Genomic DNA, 27,161 nt, shown 5'->3' on the forward strand with positions numbered 1-27,161 from the left:
GTGTTGTACATCTGGAGTTTTGGATTTTTTTTTTTCCTAAATTCAACTTGCTTAATAGAGGGGAAAAAAGTAATTTATTTCAACATGTCATTAATTTCCTCAATTTACTCTGCTTCTGGGTCAATAGAACAAAGTTTTCAATGTAGTGTAAACTAATTCCAGTCAGAAGAAAGTGATATTAACACAAATGACATGTTTTTAAATAAATATTACCAAACACTCAATGTATTTAGTCTATATAGGGCTAGGCTTTAAGTAAGTCTGGAATATAGCTGGCATATTGACACTGCTCATCGAGCAGAAAGAAGGAAAGGCTGCCCTTTGGAGATAAGGGTTAATTTAATCTGAACTGCCTGATGAGTCTTCAGTTTGGCAGCTCCATTTTGCCATTTTTTCCCTGCCTGTTCCTGCCCGGTCCCTGCACCAGCAAGCATGTGTTCAGAGTGGGCTGGCTCAAGCTGCTGCACTGCTCCCAGTAAAGCAGGCAGCCAGAGCGAAGGGCTACTGAGGGTCTCTGCGGCATTGATGCTGCCATGCCAATAGTTTGCAGCAAAACATCAGCAGGTGGAAAAAAGCCCAAGTACATCTGCTTTGTTGCTGGAGGAACCCTGGAAGGATTCCTTTTATTTGATGGTAAACAGTAAAAATATCCTGAGTCCAGGATATTAAACTGATATTATCCTCCTTCATTTAACTGTCATAGAAAAGCTGACTTCGGTCCCAGTGAACCCAGGTATCCAGGGTTTTCCACACAGGGGATAAGGACCTTGATTACTGCTCTAGACCACAGAGGTCCACTCCCCATGGCTTCTATGCCTCTCCTGCCAGGGACTCAGGCTGGTAAGGCAGCTGCTAAGATGTAAACAAAGACACCATAAATTGCCTAGAAAATCTGAAATAATTGCTGGCAGCTCAGGTTCTTCCATATTACATGGGAAGGATGACGCACATGAGGAATGATCTTTCTATAGATAGCTATGAAACTGAATAATCTGAGAATGGTACCTGGTTTTGTTTCAAAAAAATGTATTCATAGAGGACAGTATCACGCAAAGAAAGGCACTTTGTTGTTTGTGGGGTTTTTTTCCATGTTGATTATTTTTTTAAATATGGCCTGGTAGATTTGGTTATCTGTGAGTATAATGGTAGGAAGACTTGAGCCTTTGCATCTGTTTTTTAAGAGTCCAGCTGTGCACACACTGACACAGTGATTCATATGCTGACCTTAATTCATATTACAGTGCCCCTTGACAGTGTGCCAGCTGTGAACATGCACATGAAGTATAACAGGATCTGTCCTTGTGTGCTGTCATGAAAATACAAAGCTTGTCAGCCTTCTTTTAGTTACCTTTGCCTTGACAGATACTGTAAACAAGGATATTCAATGTCACAAAGTATATAGAAGATACTGATACTATCCGTCAGCAAAATCTAATTGGTTCATGTTGGCTTAGAATACTAATTGCATTTAATGCCACCAATTGGAGAGAGTGAGGCAGAGTTTGTCATTATCTTTTTAAACTAGACCTCACAGGCAACTTCACTGTATACACATTAAATGGTAGTTATCTTTTCATTAGATGGAAATAAGATTAGAAGTTGTTGGAATGGAGCATTGCCAAAGTTTTCACCTTCTTATTTTACCATTGGTATTCAGTCTAAGAACTGAGGGAGCCCTGTTGTTTTTAAATTGTTTAACAAACTAATTTCCAGAAAAAAAAAATCCAGATGAAAATGCTCACTAATGAAATTAAACCAGCAGATAACTTGATTTGCACCTGTTTGAGTTTAATGGAATGTAAAGACAGTTTTTTAGGTAAATGGCCCATTTGGAGAAAAGAGTTTTTTAATTTGGAATGGAATATTTTATATAATGGAAAAAAAAAGGGGGGGGGGGGGGGAGTAATATCACAAATAACTGTAATATTGCCAATACCAAGGAGAAGAAACAGACTTTTGTCCAAAACTTAGTAATTGCTCAATCTTCTCTTCTGTTGGATATCCATTGCAGGAAAAAGTCTCTGGTGGACACATGGGAGCAGCAGCCACCTTTCTGCACTGTAGTGTGGTATAGGGACAGTGTCCTATTCAGCTTTCAGCTGAAAATAGCCAGAACAATGCAGAAAAATGATCGGTTTACCATTTGCCATGCTTATGTGTCTGTATGGAGAAGCTTCTTGTTTGGGCTGCGTATCCCGCCCTGCAGCACACCAGTAACTCTGTCTTAGGAATAGCTCTGCTTGGAGAGTGTGTCTTCAGGACTGCACACAGTCCCACCTCAAAGCTCGAGTATTCAACTTGGTAAAAATACTGCTTTAACTTCGTTGAGATGTGGGTACCAGTTTATGTGGCTCAAAGTAGGGATTTGCATGTGTGAAGGCTACACAGTAGCATCCAGCATGCTGGTATTTTTGTTTCATGAAGAAGGACCTTTTTTTATGTATGGATATAGGCTTGTGAGGAAGATGGGAGGGGAAGAAGAGGTCCTCTGCTTCTCAGAGCTTTAGCAAAAGTAGTATTGAATTCTCACTGTTGTGTCATCTCATACAAAAAAAAGACTTCAAAGCTCTTCTGTATTGCAAGGACATGCATCAATCCCTCAGTTCCTGCTACTGTGCTTAGCTGAGCTGTATCTGGCACCTAGAAACCCTGCTTCTGTTTAACTTTTGTGTTGCATTGAAGCTGAAAATATATCTAGAAAAATCCAATCAGTAACCTTATATTTCTCTTTGTGGCCTCATAAGTACTGAATTCCAAACGTGATATATATAGCTATCTTTCCCTGACATTATTTCATATGATTATGATGTTTTACATTAGTTATGGTGTGCAGATTGATAGGAACAATATTACTGTCACCAAAGGCTCCCTGGAAAAATAGGCAGACATATCATTCTAAAAAGAAGACAAAGGCAAGGCATGGACAGATCAGTTAAACTATTATTGCCTTGAATATATAAGTCAGAAAAAGCAGAGAAAAGGAAGCATCTATGTTCAAAGAGACAGGTGAAAACCAGCCCATATATCCTGTGTTTAAAAAGAAAATGAGCATATCTGGTATTTCATCACGAATTCCTACTCCTAGTTGAAATGTTAGCTGCAGTTTGGCACTACACTAACATAATGTGTTTGTCCCTCACTGTAGAAAAGGGGAAAGAGACTTAGGCTTTCAAATGCTGCAAAACCAAACCAAAACAGAACCAAAAATAGGTGAGACTTGATACCTTCTTCAAATAATCTGTGATCAATTTCAAATAATCTAAGATGCATGTTGGCTGGCTGAGTAAATACCATTTATTTTTCCCCTGAGTAATACAGCTCCTTCTATAGATAGAAAATCTCCATTTTTCAGATAGCTAAATCTCTCTGTTGTCGTCCCTGTTCCCCCCGTGTCCCATCCCCCTCCCAATACTGCAACAAAAGGGGTGAGGACTTTAAGAATTGTTGTAATCCACCCAACAATTTTCATATATTAATTTACAGACTTTTTTTCCAGCAGCTTAAGTGAAACAGAATGATTGCACCAGTGCTTACTTTGTTGTTTCAGCGAAATGCGTACAAGAAAAATCAGGCAGTTTGTTACCATCTTGCTATTATAAAGAAATAACTTTATTTGATAGATTTATAACTACAATATTGTGGTGGGGGTTTTTGGTTTTTTAAATCCATGATTTTTTTATTACAAATGTTTCAAGAAACTGTCTTGGGTTTAAGGGAATGGGCCTTGAATATATTAACATTGCTTGTTTTACAAGTTTAAGCCTTATTGGTTATGCACACAGTATAGAACATTTGGACCCACCGCTGAGAGGCTTATAAATGTTTCACGTATGGCACCATGAGACCTTGTGTATGAGTTCAGATAACTTAGAGGTTGCTCTGTTTCACGCAGCCTTTTTGAAAGAATGTATTAGGTCAGTGAGTATCAACATTACATACTGTGCTTTGTCCTTCCTTCCAACTCATCTGTTGTTAAAGGAGAACTTAGATTGGACTGGGTCTAGGGTTTCCCTTGTGTAAGCAGGGAGAATAATTGAACAGGCACAGTTAATTAGTATTTGTGAGTTGTTCAGACCTTACAGTGATAAGGTCCATAAAAATGCCTAGATATAAAATAAAAATGATTTACTTGAAGGCCATAATCTTCTCTGTCCTTTGTCAACATTTGTCCTGTGTAGACTGTTAAGGTTTCATAGCAATATCTTCCTGCGGCAATTCTCTTTTGAAGAATTCAGAATACTTTATAATGAATGAACTAATTCTCACAATAGGTTTTGAGGCTGGTGTATGTTTTTTTTTTTTCTTTATTATAACACTTTTGAGAGCTTGAAGTACAATATATGCAAGTGAGTTGTCCATGGGAGGTCTACCTGGAGCTAATAATAGAATGCTGACCTGTTGATACTTTCGCTTTTCTGCTTTGGCTTGTGAGGAGAGAAATTAATGGTATCAGATGGATGCACCTCTAGGAAAGAAAGCATAAGGAACGCTGGAGCATGGGGAATGCATGTGCAGTTAGAGGTTCACCTAGAATTTGTGGCTGTGCTTGTTTTGCTTACTTAGAAATATAGCCTAAAAGACTGTGATGCTAGTCGTAGTGCCTCACGCTGGAGTGTTTGTTCGTCATTCAGATTCATAGGCTCTGTGGAATGGTTCAGCTATTCCTTTACTGGAAGTCAGACTGATGCTTTCAGAGATGTCACCAGTCCTGCAAGACTTAGTATAAGCCTTTCTCAGGTGTGCTCTTCTTGATCCACCTGTACTCGGTACAACCCTCATACAGCTCTCAGATCTGGTTACTGCTGCAACTCAGCATCCTATTGACTATTACAACCTTAGTATAAACCAAACTGGTATTAACAATGAAAGAAAAGGGCAAGAGGTGGAGCAGAAATCAGGTCCACTAGGTATCTGTCTGTGCTGCTTTCTGCCCAATTTATCTCATGGGTCATGCTGATCTCTCAAGAGGCTAAACTTTGTATTATGGGTTGGCCATATTGCCAGTAAACCCTATGGGATCAGGCATGAAATAACCACCTACTGACTGATAATCTTCAAATGTGCAAGATAACCTTTGTGTCTTTTTGTGATGAATTGCCCTTGACAGGAGGGAGGTTGCATATTTGTTTCTGGTTCTGAATCGGAGCCCAGAAGCAGAAAGGAATTGTGCTCTGGAAAATAGCCATAACCAGGCTCATGCGGGCCTGTAGCACAGCAGTTCTGCGGTGAGTCTACATGGTTATCGTTGTCATTACAGCTCATCCTCTACATGATACCTTTCCCCTGGTTGGTGTCTCAGGAATCATGCTGGAGGAGGCATTGCAGACACAGCCTTGATAATCCTATGTCTACTCCCCAACCTTGGTGATCCCTGACAATGTCTTCTACCTGTCTGAGGTTTGTATGTTCCAGGATTCTGGTATTTTTTTTCTCCAGAGACATAGATGAATTTTGAACATATATCATGTGAGGATACCTACCTGCTTTGCTGATGTTGTTTACCTGATAAATTCTGATGAATTACAGTGTTCACAAGGCCTTGAGCCACATCCTCAGCTCTTACTGGGCACCCAGAGACAGAGCCTCTGATAGTTGAGGGTTTGCTTTGAAAAAAACTGTTCAGCCCACCCTGCCCTGAGAAGATACCTACCCTTTTATTACAGTCAACCACAGTGATTTTTTCCGAGGACCTTCCAAGCAAATGCTTCCACTCCTTTCCCACTGCTTCTGCTTTGACTAGTTTAGCTACTGCCAGTATAATGAGCTTCTTCATTCCCTGTTTGGGTGCTTTCCCTGTCCCATAGGCTTTGGATACTTGAGCTTGTGAAGGTGTACTGTCAGCAGTAAGAGGAGAAATCAAAATCACTGTGGCCCAGGCAGGACGTGTACATGGAGACTGTGAAGGTCCCTTCAGTGCTTGGCTGCCTGTGTTCACTGCAAGTGCTGGAGTATTCCCAGCTGCACGTTAGATGAACGCTGCTGTTACTCTAATTGCAATCTTCCTCAGTGTTCTCCCTTTAGTAATGGTTTCTGTGACCTGGTGAAGTACTCCTAGTTGTCTTTTTATTAGGCAGCTTCTGCATGTTGTGATGGTGGCATGTGCTGGGCTCCTGGAGAATATTGCAGGACATAGAGCTAAGTATGTATGAAGTGTAGGGCTGAACAAAGAAGTGAAATGGATATTAATGCATAAGGATGAAGTTAAAGAAGAGCAAGAAGATTATGCCATTGTTTGAGATTAATATAAAAAGCTCTGCCACAGAAGTTTTATTTCTGTGGCCCTCAAGAGTTAAAGGATACCATGATTCATGTATAATACAGTCTGCTTTACAAAGGAATACTTAATAGTTTTGAGGCAGCCAGTGCTTTCAAACTGTGTTACATTTTCATGGAGTTACATGGGGTTACATGGGAATCACTAAAAATACCTTTACTGAATTACGAAGTGTGTATCAGGGTGCACGTGATGCCTGCATTTGTAGATGTTCACGTTTTTGAATGTACCCGAGGAAATACCTTGGTCTCTAATGATGTAAAATTAGTTGGTGCACTGTGTATCTGTCAAGAAGCTGCATCCGTGCAGGATTTTGGTTGTGGTTTTCTTTTTGTTGTTTTGGTGTTGTGGGTGTTTTTTTTGTTTGTTTGTGGGTTTTTTTGTGTTTGCGGGGTTTTTTTGTTGGGGTTTTTTTTTTTTTTTTTGTGTGTGTGTGTGTATGTTCTCTAGAGATGTATCTTGTCTCTACTGGAATTAGAGTCTATACTAGAAAAAGGCATAAAAGGTTCCAGAGCTTGAAATGACATATTGTGCTTGGGACCTTTGTTTCCAGAAGCAAATCAGAGAAATGTTTTTTCTTCATACTGAATTTGGGATTACACTTTAGCCGCAGTGAATGTCACCTTTATTTCTTCTTGGATTAGTGTTAATACGTAATTGTCTTCTCATAGTTTATTTCCATTTATTTTGGGATGCCATGGTATCACTGGGATAATTAAGATCGTAAACAGAGGAACACCTCTCTGTTAGATGGCATGTACTTGTTGTGTTTGTGCTATTGTAATAGCACATAGAAGTTTTGAATAATCAGTCTAGCTTCTGAATATAAGATTCCAAAATGGTATTTTTTTTTCCTTAAGGGCATTCTACTAACTCCCATTTCCCTTTCAAACAGGGAGTTACTTTTAAAACTAAAATGAAAATATGTGGTGAAGCAAAGTGCTTTTGTTCCCACTTAATTGGAAAATATAGTTTTGAAGCATAATTAATATATTGCCAATATTTTCTTTTTGCTTTTCATTAATCTGTAAAGAGTTTTTGATATATCTGGATGTGGTTTTCTCAACAGAATCTTGGCAGACTTCCACTGCAAGCTAGTTTTTACTGCTATTCATTAGCTGACTTATCAAAAGAGTGTAATCAATGCCTGTCATAACATAAATACATGACCCTTTTGAGTAGCCCAAGCGGCTATGTTTGCTTCTCTTTGAAAGGCATATAAATTCCTAAGGGAAACAGAAGGTCAAATTAACATTGGCAAACTTAGCTTCTGTCAGTTTGTCTATATCATTTAGGAATATTGAATTTTTTTTAGAGGCTCATTTTTCATAATTTTCCTTGTAAGGCATCTGGAGACATACCTTTTTTATTATTTTTTTTGCTGATAATGCATTACTGAAAATTATTAGATTCTGCTGAGACAAAGATACAGCATGGCTTATGAACACACAGCAATCAATGGATGTTATTGAATGAGATGTATGAATTCTTTTACAGAAATTTGAAATGATCTTCTTAAGTATGGTATGTGCCTGGACAAATTGAAAGAAGTTGCAGTTCTACAAAGATTTGTCTAACATTAAAACAATGAGCAGGATGCCAAGTTGTTATTTAATAAGTTCCTAAAAAAACATGAAGAGATGATTGATACTTTATTTTCATTTGAACTGTAAGATGACAGGGAAATAGCCTGGATTCTACATAAGATTTTTGTATCTGATCTGTGATTTCTGTACTCTGTTTTAGGTTTAACAAGATTGGGGTTTGGGGTTTTTTCAGCTTCCTTTTGAATTTTGGGGATAATCTGCCTACAGCACAAACTAAGGTGTGGTGGCGTTACAGTTTTTAAACTGCTCAATAAAATACTACCTTTACTAATATATTTATGTAACGTATTTCCACATGAAAGACAAATACAGGAAGTTAATTTTGATAAAATTTTGCTAGTTTGAGTGCATTTATGAGTAGGTTTGATAGATATAAATTTACTTTTGTAACATTACATGTTTTTAATACAAATTTTCTGACAACTCTGAGATGATGTTAATTTAGCCTAGGTATTAGAAATTTTCTTTTGCTTATGTCTTGTATGATGTTACGATGAACGTTTCTTTTTCTTTGTGAAAAAAATGAACATTTCAGCTGTAAAGCTGTTTTATGAAAGCTGCTTTCTGTAAATGTCTGGGGTAACTCTCGGCTGGTGAGACATCTCGAGCACAAGTGTTATGAAGAGTGGTTGAGGGAACTGGGGTTGTTTAGTCTGGAGAAAAGGAGGTTCAGGATAGACCTTATTGCTCTCTGCAACTCCCTGAAAGGAGGCTGCATCAAGGTGCCTGTTGGTCTGTTCCCCTAAGTAACAAGTGATAGGACAACATGAAGTGTCCTCAAGTTGCACCAGGGGAGGTTTAAGTTGGATATTGGGAAAAACTTCTTCCCCGAAAGAGTTGTCAAGTGCTTTAACAGGCTGCCCAGGGAAGGGGTTTACTCACCATCCCTGGAGATATTTGAAATACTTGTAGATGTGATGCTTAGGGACGTGGTTCAGTGGCGGACTTGGCAGTGCTGGGTTAACAGTTTGGACTCCATGATCTTAAAGGTCTTTTCCAACCTAAATAATTCTGTGATTCTGTGATTTTAAATCATAAGTTACTTAATGTGTCTCTACAGTGTTTTAGTGGTGAAGACTGGTATTAAACAGTTTTAAATAAAACACCAGAGTCTTGCTAAAATTTTTTTGCCAGTTGAATGTTGGGGTAGTTTATGAATTGAAAAACAAGACCAAAATAGAGTGCCCTGTGTGTTTTCCAGATGTTTTTTTAAGATTTGCAAAAATGCAGTCAAAGGAGTTGGTAATTATATTTCATATATATTTTATTTTAGTGCATATCTAAAGCCAATACAGAATTGAAAAAAATATTATATTTAAAATTATATATATATATAATAGTTATATTTTAAATATTAAAAAATACTAATCAATAGCAGGAAGTTCAAAACATGGAAAACTCATATAGATTATGCCATGGGATTATTCTAACTTTTTTTTTCTTTGCTAAAAAGACATAAATTTGTATCTGAAATACCAGAAATTAGTATATATTAGTAAAAAGAAAGCAAAGCGTGTGTCAGTAGCATGGAACATATCCTTAGGGTCGCACCAAAGGAGCTAAAAGTGAATGAATTAAGAAAGTGAATTTTTGTTTGATAAAAGAGTAAGGTTTCCGTAGAGACTATCATTTAGATGTAACATTTATTCTTTGACTCTTTTTCTTTATATAACTATGTATTTTTTAAAGTACTCGAAAACATGCTGTCTTCTCTAATTCTTTCTTTCTTTTGCTCTCATTGGCATAATCAGAGCAAAATGACTTTCTCTTAATAGAGCCTGACAATTCTGAATCTAACTTACTGCCTTTTCTTCTCAGCCTATCATCTCTATAATAGGACAAGGCAGTTGACTTTAACAAATTCTTATTTTATTACTTGTCTTTTATCTCTTGTTGTTGTTACGCACAGTGGCATAAAATAGCTGATCAAGTTGTGTTGAATAACATCACAAAATTGAAAGTTAGTGGCTTTCACAGTGTGAAACCAATAAAGAGCTGCAGTATTTCTGTTCACATGACTGAACTACTACAGAGTTTTTGGGAACGTTCTGATATATCTGTTAGTGTGCTCCATTTGGAGTAGGAACTTGTTATTGTGCTATGTGATATCTACAATTAAAGTTTTGATGTGATATGTTATAAGCACACAATTATCTAATTTATCTTAATTGCATAGACATTACATTGTCCAAATAAAACATGTATTTCTAAAGTCAGAATACATTCCTGAGGGCTTGTAAGAATATTCAATAGCTTATTATATCTATGCTTTGCTAACACACAGTTTGACATGCACGTAAAAGAGTTATTTTTTTATATTGCTTGTATGAGGGCAGTTCATATTACAAAAAGAAATCACAAAAAAAAATAAAAAAAATTAGAAAATAGAGACAATACTGAAAGTTTTAGGAAGTGCTCCATAAGAAGTTCAGGATTCCCTGTTTAAAGATATGATTTAATTTTTAATTTTCACATATCATTTTATGCAGCATAATAACTGTTTCAGAAGCAGCTGATATAACTAGAAGGTTCTGTTCCCAATTTGAGACTGGAAAATTAATTGTCTTGAGATTTTATTGAAAGAAGTGGAATTTAGGAAAGCAAACGAAAATGGCTGGAAAGATGCTATGAAAAATAGCAAACCCTTTACATTAATTTCTTTGTTTGGTTAGTAAGAAGTAGAGAAATTAACTGGGCCATCATGGAAAACTTCTTGAAGGCCTTTGGTGTTCTAAAACAAAGCAGTATTTTTTTTATTAGAAGGCATTCTCTCTCTCCATGTTAAATTTCCCTTTTAGAAGTCTTTAGTTCATTGCATAGACATAAAAAGAAAAATTGTATATCATGAGTCTTTTCATATGAAAATAGATGTTTGTATTTCCCACCTTGCTCAGAAAAAAATAGACAAGTAAATATGTATAGCAGTGGGAGGCAATAATAAGATACCATTGAAGTTTCACAACAGTAAATTTTGTCTACTGCTTATGCCAAGGATCTAAGAAAGCCTGGAAGGATTTTCCAGGTTTGTTTTCCTACTGTTTTTGCTCTTTTTTTTTTGCCAAAATGCATTTCACAAAGGACACAAGAAGTAGCAAATTTATTTTTGTAGAAATTTGTCAACTTTTTACTTAATTTGAGTAACAAAATAACAAAAATTTAATTTGAGACTGGTATTAGGTCCTATTTTTTAATGGGAATTGTAGTTTCTAGGGGCTTGAGTGTTTAGGTTCAATAAAGAAATATTCTAGTGCTTCCATTATAATTATCAGAAAGGAGATTTATATGAACTTTTACCAGTGCATCTTCTCAAGTTTGAAGATATGTGGATCGAGTGCTGACATGCTATACCACCTATCTTTGCCAACGTGCACAGGAGTGAAATTATTGCCTTCATTTTGTTGTTAGTTTTTCTTTGCCATTTTGAAATCTTTCTCCAAAACTGAAACCTGCAAGTTTTGGACATCTGCTACGGGCATTTCTGTGTAGTAACTGGAGTTATTTATAGAGCAAGATTCAAGAGGGAAAAAAGCAGTTGTAAAAGTTATGTTGAAACAAAGTATTTGGAGACCTCTTTCATCCTTCTTTTCTATCAGTAATTAATGTCTGTAGAAGTGAAAAGTTCCTTTACTTCTGTGGAAGTGGAATGATTTAGGTGAGATGTGCAGAGTTAGGTGCACTAGATAGGAAGGGGAGTCTGACACCAAGTCAGGATCTGGGGAAGAGTATCTCAGCTGAACTCCTGGTACTCCTTCTCATTCACAGCTCGAAAGCGAATAAAGACTTCAGGCATTGTGTTTGGTGTTCTCATTTATGGACATTTTGCTCTTAGCTTTACTCTTACTATTCTTCTGTAGGGGTTTCCATTCTGCTCACAGAGTAAGACATCTCAAGTGTTGACATGTAGCTGTCTATTTTTATGAAACTGTTTTAAAATACAAACCTGAATTTGGTCAGCTTAACTGATAAATTTAATCCTAACCTGAATATCAGATATGTTTTGGCAAATTGAAGAAAATCTGGGAACAGCAAGAAAGTGAATCAGAAGGATGAAGGACAAGACCCCCTTTAGTCACTTTAGCATCTACAGAGAAGGTGTCAGATAGTTTATGCAAGCTAGATTTACTGGGATTTCTATAGGGTCCGTGATAAAAGTGACTAAGATGCTGTATAAATTTATCAAGCCTCAGCAGAGGTGACCAAAAGAGAATACTAGGTGTAGGCTGTCAAGCACCTATCTTTTTTTTTTTTTTAATGCCTGCACTGGAGTACTTATCTAAGGTATATGAGCAGACCTTCAGGTAGCTTCTAGAGGAAGGGTTTCTGTCTTTCTGCACACTAGCATAGAGCAACTTGCTATTCACACTTCTCAGCCTGTGAAGGAGTGACTAAACCCCTAAAGGCACCTCTTACATCTGCCAAAGCTGAACCCCAGTGGAACCAGGGAATCAGGCATTTTTGAAACTGAAGAAGCCTGTATAAGGGTCACTAGATCTCAGACTAGCAATTCAATCATCCTTTGAAAAGACTGAAATCAGCTTCGGTCCCCGATCCTTCAGTGTTCATATGAAACATATCAATCATTGCATAAATATAGAGGTTGCCCAGGGACTGGTTCTGATGAGAGTTTGAAGAATTTGTACCTGTGAGTAGGTGGGACACATAGAGGCTATTCATCACTGTGTGTTTTCCTATTGATTAGTGCTTTTAGTTAATAGAAATCTTAATGCTTACATTCCAAAGTTTATACATATTAAATAGTTATCTTCATTCATTCAAACAAATACAGTACATAACTTAGACAGCATGAAAATAAAACTATTGTGATAGAAACTTTTATAACTACTTCAGTGACAGACAAGTAGTTAAATTAGCTAGTCCAGAGATTAATATTTAAAGTTACTAAAAAGCAGAACGGAGGGAAAGTTAGTATACTCCGCTGAATGACAAAAACACCTTTTTGCTAAATTAACTATGACCTACTGGAATTGACAACTCAATTGTTTTCCTGTTAGTGTCATACTGCACATTACTCTTATGCAAACGTGTAATTTCACATTTTCATCCACAGTATTCCTTTAATTTTATAGTATGATTCAAGAATTGAGTGTCTAACAGCAAAGCTAGTTCTTTATTATTTATGTGTACTCACATCTTCAGTGTATACAGACCAATAAAACATACACGGGTCTTTCTGTCACTTTTGATTTATATGTTCTAAATTAGAATTAATACATATGGTAGTTCCATACAGTTGTGGTCAATGCAGTACAGTAAATTCTGCACAATAGATATGGTCTTAGGGGCATGGCTACAGTAATTTCTTATGAATGTGAGGTTTGGTTAATTTTGCCAGAAATCTGAGGATTTTTGGCCATTTCTTCTTTCTCACTGTCAAATACAGAACATTGCTCCCTCAAGATTAAATTAAAAGTACTTCTGTGCTCACAGTAAATTAACGCTTTGCTGAGAGCATAGATTCATTTAAAGATTTCCAAAATAATTTTGTTACATTTTGCACTGCTTGCATAGCCTTGTAAAAGTTTGTTACTACTGCTGATGTGATTCTAACTTTGGCTTTCCTTTTTATTTTCGTCTAAGCAGTATCTTGTGATAAAGCTTAACCCAGAGGGTTGGGGTTTCTTTGGTTGGTTTTGTGTTTTTTTTTTTTCCATAAGTATTTCCTATGTTAATTATAAATGGTAATTATTTAATCTGATATTTTTTCCTGTTGTACCAAAAATAACTATATGACATGTTACACTCAAAATATTATTGGCAAAAGGTAACATACCATACATGGACCCAAGAATTTACTACTGGTGTATTTAAAATCTTAGCAATCTAATCAGAGGACAGCAAGCAGGTTCAGAAAAACAGGTCTGAATTAATACAGAAAATTCTTCTAAATAAAATTACTCTTAAACTTGTTATACAGGAGAAGTTGCTAATTTCTTCCTTTTTCTCAGGTGCTGTGCTCACCTTTCCAGCCCCCCTCTGGGTCAATGCTGTCAGTTCTCCCGAGGCAGAGGGGTGGTAGGAGGGATAATGGGGAGACTGCAGGATGCTTATCTTTGCTGGGAAGATTTCAATGTTTGTTGAACTCCTTCCTCCTCAGCAGTGGAGCCTACTGCTTGTTATTTCAGTGTGCTCCCTATGCTGCTGCCTTCTGGCTGCTCCCAGTTGAGGGGTGAGGTGACCCCCTCCCCAGGCTCAGCTCCCTCCATGGGCTCTTGTTTCTTAAACAGCAACTAAGAAACTGTGTTTGCCAGACCCTTCCATGGAGGCATGTCCAGGCAAGGGGGGGAATAGACAGGTGGCCCTAAGGCAGGTGCTGAAAGCAGGCCAGGCCAGCCCTGAGCGCGGGGCGCTCAGCTCAGGGCAGAGCCTGTGACACTATGTCCTGGTTTAACCCCAGCCACAACTAAGTACCACATAGTTGCTTGCTCACTCCCTGCCCCTCCCCGCCCAGTGGGATGTGGAGGAGAACCGTAAGAAGGTAAAACATGTGGAATGAGATAAAAAAAGTTTAATGGTTGAAATAAAATAATAATAATAACAACAAAAACAACAACTGTAATGAAGAGGAGAGGGAGAGAGAGGAAAAAAATTGAAGGAGAAAAAACTAAAAAAACCCAAACCCAAGAAAATGCACAATACAATTGCTCACCAACTACTGACCAATGCCCAGCTAGTCCCCAAGCAGTGATCAGCAGCTCCCAGCCAACTTTGTCCAGCTTATATACTAAGCATGACGTTTTATGGTCTGAATATCCCTTTGGCTAGCTCTGGTCAGCTGTCCTGGCTCTGCCCCCTACTGACTTTGTGCACTTGCCCATTGGCATAGCATGGGAAACTTGAAAAGTCATTGATTTAGAGTAAGCACTACTGAGGAACAACTAAAACATCAGTGTGTTATCAACATTAGTCTCATACTAAATCAGACACACAGCACTGTGCCACCTACTAGGAAGACATTTAACTGTCCCAGTCAAAACCAGGACACACTACTAGGAACTACTAAGAACATTCATCACCAGTCCTGGCAAACTGGAGAGGTCCCAGAAGACTGGAGGCTAGCCAATGTGATGCCCACCTACAAAAAGGGCAGGAAGGAGGATCTGGGGAACTACAGGCCTGTCAGCCTGACCTCCAGGCCGGGGAAGGTTATGGAGCAGAACACCTTGAGTGCCATCATGTGGCATGTGCGGGACAACCGGGGGATCAGGCCCAGCCTGCATGGGGTTATGAAAGGCAGGTCCTGCTTGACAAACCTGATCTCCTTCTACAACCAGGTGACCCACCTAGCGGATGAGGGAAAGGCTGTGTTGTCTTCCTGGACCTTAGTGTAAGCCCTTGGCACCATCTCCCATAGCATTCTTCTGGAGAAACTGGCTGCTCATGGCTGAGCAGCTGAGGGAAATGGGCTCATGTAGTCTGGAGCAGAGGAGACTTGGGGGAGGTCTTAGTGCTCTCTACCTGATCAGGAGGCTGTAGGCAGGTGGGGGTAGGCCTCTTCTCCAAGATAACTTGCGACAGGACAAAAGGAAACAGCCTCAACTTATGCCAGGGGAGGTTTAGATTGGATAGTAAGAAAAGTATTTTCACTGAAAGGGCGGTGAAGCATTGGTCAGGTTGCCCAGGGAAGTGATGGAATCACACTTAGCAGCATGGCTTAGCGGTGGACTTGGCAGTCCAGGTTTCAGTCGGACATGATGATCTCAAAGGCCTTTTCCAACCTAAACGATCCTACGATTCTATGAATACCAAAAATCACATTTGCTGGTTTGCATTAGGCACAAGTTACAAGTACTTTTATCTGATTACCCATATCCAGAAAGACACATTGAAGTCAATAGTAATCTCTCTGAAGGACATGGAGACTCATGAGTGTGTCTCCCTTCTGCTTCTTCTAGGACTCTCTTCATCCCATACTCCTCTTCCATACCCCTTAGAGCTATTTAACTACTCAGCAGGAACCAGCCACAACTGCACCTTATCCACATCAGCTAACCCACCACCCCTGAAGCCAGCCCACAGCTGTATATTACCAATGATAATTAACCTGCCTTCATTCCTCTATAATTCCTCCACAGAGCAATATGGTGTTTAGGGGGTCACAGGGCTGCAGAGGTCTAAAGGGAGGGATAAGTCTACAAGGGAAAGGATGACAGAGAAATAAGACTTTAGAAGGGCCCACTGTTTCTATTGTGTAGGAAATATGTAGGAATAAGCTGTTACTTGACTGCTCATATCCAGACTGTTTTACCATTTTAGAGTGTTTCCATTTTGCCACGCCATGGCACAAAGGCTTTGTCGTTTAAAAGGTGGTAGTAAAGTATCATCACTGAAAGAAATGCAGTCATTTCTAAATTTATATTGAATTCCATTCAGTGATTGTTCTGGTTGCAGTTATGCATGCTTTCTGCTAATTTACTGCAAAATATTCTAAGTAAGTTTGACAGAAAGATGTTCTCCAAATCTTTCATGCAAAAAGCAAGCTGGAAATTTTATAGTAGATTAGATTTTTCTAATTTTTTACAGAATGAAATAATATATTTAAACTAGTCTTTCCTGCCTTTTTTTATGTATGTTATGCATAAATGTCTACATCCAAGAGATGGTGAAAAATAAACAGCAGTTTTGGTCATTTAACTTAAGCAATTCTAAAGCGTTAACCCTTACAACATAATAAAATGGGACTTTGTGTTTTTAGTTGCCTTTCCTGTTCTTCAGCAGAATATAACAGAACCCAGTGTGGCAGACTCTAGTTAAAAGGGTAAGAGGAAAGTTCTTGCACTGAAGAACTTCAAGTATGACTAGGGAAAAGATTTAAGGATTGGCAGAGCAGGAATGTTAATAATCTCATTTTACAGCTGAGGGGACTGTGTTATAATTGGTTGCAGGAAATTTGTCAAGTTTTTATTCATTGTTTTTGGAATAACATCTTGGCTTTTCCATACTGAGAGCTTTCTCTCTGTCTGAGCTATTTCTTTAAAGCGTGCCTGTCGTCATATATTATGGGTCTGGGACAGTTGCCTGTGATTATATGATTACTCATGAATGCTCTGCTAATGGTATTTTTCCTGAAGAAAAATATTGACTCATTTGTTTTGAACTCCTACTCCACCCACATGTGGTAGTGTAGAATTATGTAAATTTTTTTTTAAAATGAGAAAAGTAAAGTTCTACCAAGTGTAATAACATTTATTTAAATGTTGGTATCTCTTATTTCAGCTTGTTCTGAATGATTGTTATAGAAGTCCTGTAGCAGCACATGTGAAGATCTAGGGTTTTATTTTGGATCATTTATGAATGATAAAAATATTTTCCTATAAGAAATTGTAACACAATAGAGTATTGCCAGTAGAAGACCTTTTAGTTCTAATGAAACAAACACAGTCTTCCTTCCATTTATCAAATCTAGATTTACTGTGTTTATTAACATTTAAAGCTTTACATTTTGCATTTTAATTGCTGTGGCTTTAAAAAATACCTAGACTTACAAAATTTGTATTTGTTTAAAATCAAGACTGGCAAAAGTAAGAAAAAATTTCTGTTAATTTTGGCCTATTCCAGCATACTTCATTCAGGTGAAATTTCTATGCTTTTCCTTGATAAGAATAGCAATTCACACTAGGTACATTAAACATATCCCAGCTGCTGTAAAGAACCCCTTCATCTGTTTCAGGCTCCTTATGAAAAAGGACTGTATATTGCATTGAATTTAAAGCATTGCCTTGTAAAAAAAAGGCATATAAGATTTAAAAATGCTTCATTGCACACACACACACACACACACACACAAATACACAGGAGAATACCATTGTAAGGATTTCAGCAATAGAAAATGGTGTTTCAGTGAAAAAATAGCAAATCAATGAAAAACAGTTGTTTTAAGCCACCATGTTTGAGAAGTCGAAAATATTTTGAAGTTGAATTGCAGACTTTTTCAGAGCATTGACTATGTATATAATACAGGAATAGTGATGCTTTGTTTAAGGATAAAATTTTGGCATATAAACCTCTTCCATTTAACTCTTACATAGTTTAAAAGTTCACTTTTATCCTAGGAAATGTCTTTCTGATATATAGCATTAGTGTCTGAAGGGAATTAGCAGGTATGAATCACACCAGGTGATAGAGGTATGATGGAGAAGATTGAAACAGTGCTTAGGGTTCTTAATTAGGAAGAATCTAGAGGCTATAAATTAGTGCCAAAAGAGGTAATTAAACTACTTTGTTTGAATTTGATCACATGCATAATTAGTTTTAGGAGGCAAACTTAGTGTGAAGATTAGAAGGAAAAGATACTTGTTTGTGAGATACAATAAAGATATCTTTAAATATTCAAATACAAACTTTTTTTCCTGCTGTTATTAGAAGCTTCTGTTTCTTATCCATTATTTTTTTTTTCTCTTCTGTTTCTTTTTTATATATGTACTATCTTTGCTTTATTTCTTCATGAGGAGTGCTGTAAACAATTTGGAATCAGAGACACATAGGGAATAATGCCTCCTAGAATCGTAGGATCGTTTAGGTTGGAAAAGGCCTTTGAGATCATCATGTCCGACTGAAACCTGGACTGCCAAGTCCACCGCTAAGCCATGCTGCTAAGTGTGATTCCATCACTTCCCTGGGCAACCTGACCAATGCTTCACCGCCCTTTCAGTGAAAATACTTTTCTTACTATCCAATCTAAACCTCCCCTGGCATAAGTTGAGGCTGTTTCCTTTTGTCCTGTCGCAAGTTATCTTGGAGAAGAGGCCTACCCCCACCTGCCTACAGCCTCCTGATCAGGTAGAGAGCACTAAGACCTCCCCCAAGTCTCCTCTGCTCCAGACTACATGAGCCCATTTCCCTCAGCTGCTCAGCCATGAGCAGCCAGTTTCTCCAGAAGAATGCTATGGGAGATGGTGCCAAGGGCTTACACTAAGGTCCAGGAAGACAACACAGCCTTTCCCTCATCCGCTAGGTGGGTCACCTGGTTGTAGAAGGAGATCAGGTTTGTCAAGCAGGACCTGCCTTTCATAACCCCATGCAGGCTGGGCCTGATCCCCCGGTTGTCCCGCACATGCCACATGATGGCACTCAAGGTGTTCTGCTCCATAACCTTCCCCGGCCTGGAGGTCAGGCTGACAGGCCTGTAGTTCCCCAGATCCTCCTTCCTGCCCTTTTTGTAGGTGGGCATCACATTGGCTAGCCTCCAGTCTTCTGGGACCTCTCCAGTTTGCCAGGACTGTGGATAAATTATGGAGAGTGGATTGGCAAGCTCCTCTACCAGCTCCCTCAGTGCCCTTGGGTTTAAAAAACCCATGTACACCAGCCTCTTCCTGGTTTAGCTGCTTTTTAGCTTGCTTTCAATGAACACGTCTCCTGGGCGCAGAAAAGCGAAGTATTCTTGTAATATCACAGAATCATAGGAAAATAGATATATTTAGATTCAAAGGGAACTTGAAGATCATCTAGTTCCAACCCCCTTGCAGTGGACTAGGACACCTTCCACTAGGCCAGGTTGATCAAAACCCCATCTGAACTGGCCTTAAACACTTCGGAGGATGGGGCATCCATAATTAATGTGGGCAACTTGTTCCGGTGCCTCACCAGCCTCACAGTGAAGATGTTATTCCTAATACCTAATTTAGATCTATCCACTTTCAGTTTAAAGCCATTGCCCCTTGTCCTCTCGCTACATACCCTTGTAAAAAGTCTCCACCCTTATTATAACCCCCTTTCAATTATTGAAAAGCTGCAATAAGGTCCACATTGAACCTTCTCTTCTCCAGGCTGAACAACACCAATTCTCTCAGACTGTCTACATAGGGAAGGTGTTCCAGCCCTTTGATAATATTCATGGCCCTCATCTGGACCTGCTGTAAAATGTCCATTTTTTCTTATGTTGGGTGCCACAGATCTGAAGACAGAACTCCAGGTGGTGTCTCATGAGATTAGAGTAGAGGGAGAGAATCACCTCCCTTAATGTGTTGGCCACACTTTTTTGATGTAGCCCAAGAGACAGTTGGCTTTCTGGGCTGCAGGTGCACGTTGTTGGGCCATGTTGACTTTCTTGTCGACCAACACCCCTAAGTCAGTGCTGCTCTCAATCCATTTTCTGCCCAGCTTATGATTGCCCCAACCTACTTGAGGTTCTCATGGACCCACCTCTCAAGCCTGTCAAGGTCCCTCTGAATGGCATCCCTTCCCTCCAACCTGTTGGCCATATTACACAAATGTTCTTGGTCAGAGGACCCAGTAGGTTTTCAAAGCTCCGTTGTGTTTCTGTTGTAGTAGTGTGCTCTAATTGAATATGAAGCTATGGGGCATCATATAGTTTGCAAATAGACTGTGCCCTGATCTTGAGCAAATGTTTGGTAATTAGAGATCTCCAAGACCATTGTTTTTGTAATTACTTTAAATGTGATTATTATCCTTCTGATTCTCTCTGCAGCAGTTACAGGGGACAGAGTCCTGTTGTGGTGTGGTATGGCCAACAGACATTGAAATTTTCTTAGGCGTTGCTGTTGGCTGGTGATTGATGTTTTGTCTCAGTCTAAAGCAGCAGGTGGTCAGAATAGTGTATTTCTTTTTTCTCCCTCTTCTTCATCTTTTACGTTGGTTGTTTGTTTTTTTTTTTAACTAGTAAACTTCCTGCATTCCTCCTCCCCGCTCCCCCTGCCCTCTGCTCCTCCCCGCCCATCCCCCTCACCCCCCCCGCCCGGCCCCGCCGCTTGTTTCCCTCCTTTCTTTGGGAATATAGATGATCATCTTCAATAGCTTCCTTTTCTGCTTTTCTTGTATTGAAACTACTGTAATCTTACCTGCTCATCTAACTACAAGAGATGGAAAGCTATAATAACTGCATCATCTCTAATCACATGAAAATGTCCTCTTTTAGTACAATAGACTGGTACTTTTAGTGACCCTGCATCCAGCTAGTTCAGATTCCTTGTTCATCACCCATGTGACACAATCTATTGTTCATATTTTTGATTAGAGTTTTCTTGATGGATAATATATCTAGAGTTTGCTGAATCTGACTCTCAAGATGAGTCAGTTTTACTCCTTCTCCGTCTCCTACTCCTCCTGACATTTCTGCATCAGAAGAAGTAATATTCTTTGAGTCATTTTTTTTTTTTAGAGATCAAAGGGAATTCAGTCTGAGGAAGCCATATCCACATGCATCAAACAGGAAACTTTCAGAATATTAGTGCAACCTATTGAACATTTTTATGGCCCCTTACTTTCTGGCTTCTGACAGCTTCCTATGAATTTTTTTCCCCTCCTTATCTTTTTGGTTCAAATATCAGTAGATCTGAAAAGCAGAGCGCCAAGGAGACTGTTCCCTTTGATTAATAAATGAATATATTTGCTGTAGAGCCAAGAATGGAACATCTTGTAACTGTTGGCAGCATTACTAAAAGAATAAGTATCCTCATGGAAAGGGGCAGACCATAACAAGAGTTTTGATCAAGAGGAAAGAAGACAGTCTTAGAAAGGCTTTCAAGAGTTGTTGCATTACTGTAAACAGCTATCTATTTTCTTCTGGACATGGTCCAGTGACTGCAGGAACTAAACAAGTCATTTTCAGGCTCATGATTTTGAAACCAGACTTTTTTTTTAGCTACTTGACTTCCTTTCTTCCTTTCTGGCAGAGTCGGCCTGACTTCATAGTCCACTGCCAGGAATGTGGCATTCATATTTTCTAGCTCAGGAGGTTACCAATGCAAATCTGCATAAGATGGCTATCATTTTCCATTCCAAAGTGTTCATTTCTGCACTGCTAACGAAAACTGGAGTGTGTCATATAAGACATTTGGGGAATCCGTCCGTTTCAGTGAGTTCATCACGAGATTAGTAGTGAGAATGAAAGTCCCCATTTGACCATCTCCCATGCAGAAGAGATGATAAATGCAGGATAGTCCCCTATTTTATGCGGCGAATGAAGAGACGGGACGCAGCTTGATGCAAGCAAATGTCCCTTTATTAGTGATTTTCTTACAATTATATACATTTCTACCTTCTACATATTACACACTGATTGGTTAAATCTTAAGCGAAAAAAACACCGATTGGTTGATATTTAAGGCACACCGTTAGAATAATAGGAACTTATTAGTTTATCTTGACATAGCAATAATTTCTATTCCAAAATTAGGGAGTTTCTTTCTATGCGGCTTTCTTGATTAACAAAGTCACATATCGGCGCCATCCGTTCCCTTATCTGGCTACTTGTTTCTCTGTCCGTCTGGTTGCCTCCTCAGCTGTGATGGCTCAGGGGTCTGCAGTTAGCTTGTTCCTTTGCTCCCAGGGCTTGTGCCCTACAAATTCTAACAAGTCTCTATTCATCAGGCTATCAGTACTTGGACTCTTGTCCTTGAGGCCTTGTCCTACAATTTTAACTTCTCTAGTGGCCATAGAGATACAGTAAGTCAATGCTACTCCTCCTTCACTGCTACTACTCCTGTAAAGGAGATGCCAGGGAAATAAGCTGGAGCACAGCCTACTCTGGCTGTCTCCCTAGTTGTGTTATGACTGGATGTTTTTCTTGAATGTGACAAGTAAAAGTATTTCCTTGTGTAGACCTTGTATTCTCTGAGCCTGGGATGGTAAACAATTCCTGACTACATCCTATCATGGATCTGCTACATCCACCAGATTTTCAGTGCTAAAGAAAATATGTCAGTCTGTGTAGATTCACAGATTCACAGTCTGCTCCTATGAGCCAATGACTACCATGCATGAAGGCAGCCATAGTATTAGGAAAACCATTTGTGTAGGATTTACTTATTTTAACAGTTTCAGCCATTTTATTCTTCTCCCCCTGCCCCCAGAGAGAAAAGAAGGAAAAAACAAGAGCACAAATATTCTGCTCAAAATCTTCCTTGAATTCAGTAGATTCTTTGGGTTCTGACTACAAAACTTGTCCCTCAGACACAGCAGTGGCTTTTTGAGTCGTAGACATCAATGGAATGTAATTAAAGCACAATTTTAGTACTCATAGGCAATAATAGAATACATTTGTTGGACCAAAGTCCCATTTGATTTAGGGGGATTCTAGAGCTTGTACAAAAATTTCAGTGAACATCAAGGAAATTCCTGAGTTTTCTGCTTGTCTGGATGGTTTAAGAAACAGTGAGTACAATCTAAGGCAAAGTTCTCTATAAGTATTTAGAGATATAGTCCTGACTGACTTGGTGTATTAGAAGGAAGTACACATAATTTAGTCTGTATAAATATATGTATCAATATATGTGTATGTGTGCAAGTAGTTATGTATCTTTCAGGATGTGGCCATAATTAATTTGGCATGGATTTTGTTATTTTATTAACTTGATGCTGTAGTACGGTTCCTTTGTAAATTGGTGGAAGTGATTACCAAAGGAATGATGCTCATTCTGCCACTGGATGATTCAAAGGAAGATTTTGCATAATAATTCCTGACAAGATATCTTCCAGTATAACACTATAAAAACAGAACATTTGGGAAGACAAGGAAACTTCAATAACTATTTTTGTAAAAAAAATATGCAATAGAAACTTCTAATAAGATGTTAGAATTCTGTAAAGAGGATGCTTTTTTTTGGAATAGACACACATTCACTGAAAAATCACGTATATGTATGAACCTATAAATTATCATTATGATAAATTATATAAACATAAATAAATAATATAAAACATAATTAATAAAATAGGCACAAACACTAATGCATAAAATATTATATTTATATACACATTTTTTTTTACATATTTAAACATTAAGCATATTCCTAAGTCTTTCTTTAGTCATTGTCTTCTTACTAAAACATTTTCTTGCATTTTTTTTCCTAAGTTTCATACAGTCTGAAAACCTTACCATGTAAGGATACCTCTTAAAGATTCATTTTGCTTGATGTGTAATTATCTATAGCAAAAGAGAAGGCTATTTGATTCTTTCTATTATTGTATGACTAAATTGATACCATGCACATGGAGGAAGATTAGTATACTAATGTGAGCTACATTATCGGTCTCATAACCTGAGTCAGAAGAGAAGTGACATGTCCCAGATCAGGACTTGAAGCATGTGCCAACTTTATTAAAATTGTGAGGCTTTCATGAATTCAGCCCCATGAACAGTAATGTTTCACTGGCGAGGAACTGCCCATTTTGATTACTCTGAGCACTGCTGGAGTCTGTTTCCTTTGATTCATGACGGCTCCTACTCGTTGCTCTTGGGCCGCTGCAGACCTGTCACTTGCAGGCTGGCATCTGCACCTCCTCAGCTGCTGGGACTGGGCTGCAGCTGGTCCTTTTGGAGACAGCAAGGGCTGCTGTGATGCTGCCAGAGTGCATGGTGTCCTTTTACCAGTAGGAAGGGTGTGGGTTCTTGGATGACATGGCTTCTGCCTGCTCACATAGAACAAAGATCCAGTTTCTGCACTGGCAGGAACGTAATGTCTTGGAGTTGGCATGAGTATTTGGTTTCCTACCTGGTGCAGGATGTCCTTTGGCAGAAAGCAAAGATGAGGGACCTGCTTCCTTAAGTGGCAAAACATCACTGTGAATCTAGGCTGACAGTAAAGACTTGATTCTTACTGGCTTTGAGGAAGGGAGAGAAGGGGAAGAAAAGCTTTTAGTGTTTGGGTTCACACTGAAGTACCTAATTTGTAGGTAGAGATGTGATGGTTCCTGCTGTATATAAAATAATGACCAACACTGAGAAAACATGGTATTATTTCAGTTGACAGTGGCTTAGTTTCTTCAGAAGACTTAAAGGAAAATTAAGGGCTGTCTAATACATGTTTTCTGCAAAATACTCATTTTGTTCCTCATCTTCTATAAACAGATCTTTTGATGTGATTTTTTCATAAATTTTATTAGTCTTCCAGTTTTTCTTTCATACTGCTAGCTATTTAGAGGGTGTCTAAAATATTGCTGTGTATTATAAAAAAATAAGACTTTGTAAAAAAAATAACTCTCACTAGCAATAACAATAATACTAAGAATTAATCCCTCATATCTGGTTGGAGAGTTGACTACTGTTGTGAAAATTTAGCCTTGTCCTTGTAGCAAATGATGGCTGTGAATTGCTTTGGCATATTATCTTCTATGGACTTACAGTGTAATTAGTGTAATATTTATTATGCTTCATTAACTATTAACTATATACAAGTTACTAAATTATTTAATTTTCATAAATGGAAGTTATCTTTCCATAATTCTAATAATTAGGACATTTTACTTAGAACTTTGTCTCAAAGTCAGTGAGAAGAAATTGACTGTTAATGAGAAAAACCTGCTTTTATTAGAGAGCTATTTAACATAGCTGAGTATTTTTCTTGGGGCCCAGGCAGATGTTGAAGCAAGTGAAAATAGTAAGATTTCATACTGACTTGTAGATACTAATGCTGCTCATTTTGAGTAAAAAAAGCCAAATTCGTATGTTTCAAAAACATTTTGTGTCAGTAACCTTGTTTTTTGATGCAAACATGCATGTTACAATAAACAAAGCACAAGCTCTGGTGTTTAAAATAGACCGCTACAAATGTGCATTGGTTTTAGATGGGTTATATATGTACCTGTCATACTTGTCATGAAATACTGGGATTTATCTGCAAGAAAAGATGTCATATTTGGATAAAATGATATCAAGGTGAAGTATCAATAACTTTAATTATTACTGAAAACAGGGCTATTCTTGGCTCTCTTACATGTTGTTTTTATTAGTTAAGTTCCACCAGTTGACGTGAGGAGTAGCCTCTCATGTGTCTTGTTAATAAGTACATCAAATACCAGTGAGAATACAGAAACTTGTAGTCTGCAGTCTCACCTAGGTCTGTTTTCTTGCGGAGCAGACCAGGAGCTGTTTGGAATCATGACAGTTAGTGGAACTGTGAAGGTACACTGTCACCTTGAATCAGAGTAAGGAGTTTCTGTGTATCAAAGGATTATGACTTTGATACACTCAAAGAAAATGAGTTATAATTGAGGAGTATCTTTTCGTTTGCCTTAAAATTTTACCTGCAGAAATTGGCTAGCATCTAATGGGTAAAATGAAAAACTGATATAAAATAATAAGAAAATTATCAGGTAGGTCTTACTATTCAAGATGAATTTATAATGCAAAAACCTATAGTAAGCAATAATATAACAAAAGTGTGTGTTATGGCAGTTTTAATAATTCATAAGAGTAATAACATGGAGAGAAACTTATCTTTTAAAAATTAGTGATTTTCAATTTACTATTTAAAGCATTATTTATTTCTACTAGCCTCGGGCTGAGTTACAGACTGAGGTGGATAAGTACCAAAGACTGTAATTGTATCAAATGTCCTTGCTGATACACTGTTTCATCTCTTGTAGATGAGGCTGTATTAACACTTGGGCTGAATTAACCCTTAAAACTCTGAATCAACAATGTTAAAGCCAATGCTTTCTCATATTTAACATATGTAATTTTCTGCTCATTATTGAACTATGCTGAGATATTTTTTTTAAATGCATGGGTTTGGAATTATTTCCTGTCTTTTCCCATCTAATTATTATCTTATTATCTGCTCCCACCCCACCCCCACCCCGCCATTTTTACTGTAAAGAACCAAATTGAATAGAATTGCTTTCCCAAAAGGATGGACATTTTGGTTGCTCACTGTTTTATATTTAGGGCTTGTCATTGATAGACTCATTCTCTGGACATAATGGAGGAAGCAAAATGTCCAAACTGGTACTTGCAGGTATCTTAGACATATGGGAAGAAAACCAGATGCAGAGAAGTGATACTTCCAAAGCATTTTGAAGAAGGATAGACTTATAATGGGACTTGGAAAGTCATGGTGTCACTGACATTTAAATATGAGTCTATGCAAAAAACATATTATTTTTCTTCGTCATTTGTAGACTTAGTTGTTTGGTTTAATGGTCGTCCTGGCTTAATATTTCAATAACTGTGCTGTAGAAATATCTCCTCTTGGCAAACTTTCCTTCTAATGAATAAAATGTGTCGCTAGCTCCCTTTTAGTAACTTAAAATAGAAATTATGATAAGCAAAGTAAACCAAAGAAGGAGTTAATGGAAAAATGAAGCTGTCATCAACATCTTGGCGCTCAGATCTTTTAAAATAACGACACCACTTTGGAAAAAGTCCTGAGGCCCAGCCTCTTGATTTTAGCCTTATTCTTCCTATAATACTATTTATTACATGGAAGTGATTTTTGTTTATTTTTTTTTTTCCTTAACATGAAATACTTGATGTGATTTTCCTAGAGGGACCGCTTGAAGGTTGTGGTAAGCTACTAGTTTCT

General features: G+C 38.0%; 1 protein-coding gene across 6 annotated transcripts in view; it reads left to right on the plus strand.

Moving 5' to 3' along the window:
- Positions 1 to 27,161, plus strand: part of TAFA5 (TAFA chemokine like family member 5) — a 451,127-nt gene that overhangs the window by 141,173 nt on the left and 282,793 nt on the right. The window contains exon 2 of one of the 6 annotated variants that reach the window (XR_008822314.1): positions 27,124 to 27,144. The exons of the other annotated variants lie outside the window; for them this stretch is intronic. The gene's annotated coding sequence lies outside the window, so the exon portion shown is untranslated. The remainder of the gene's footprint in view (positions 1 to 27,123; positions 27,145 to 27,161) is intronic. 6 annotated transcript variants of the gene reach the window in all.

This window comes from Falco biarmicus, chromosome 5, assembly GCF_023638135.1.
Source record: "Falco biarmicus isolate bFalBia1 chromosome 5, bFalBia1.pri, whole genome shotgun sequence".
Lineage (NCBI taxonomy): Eukaryota > Metazoa > Chordata > Aves > Falconiformes > Falconidae > Falco > Falco biarmicus.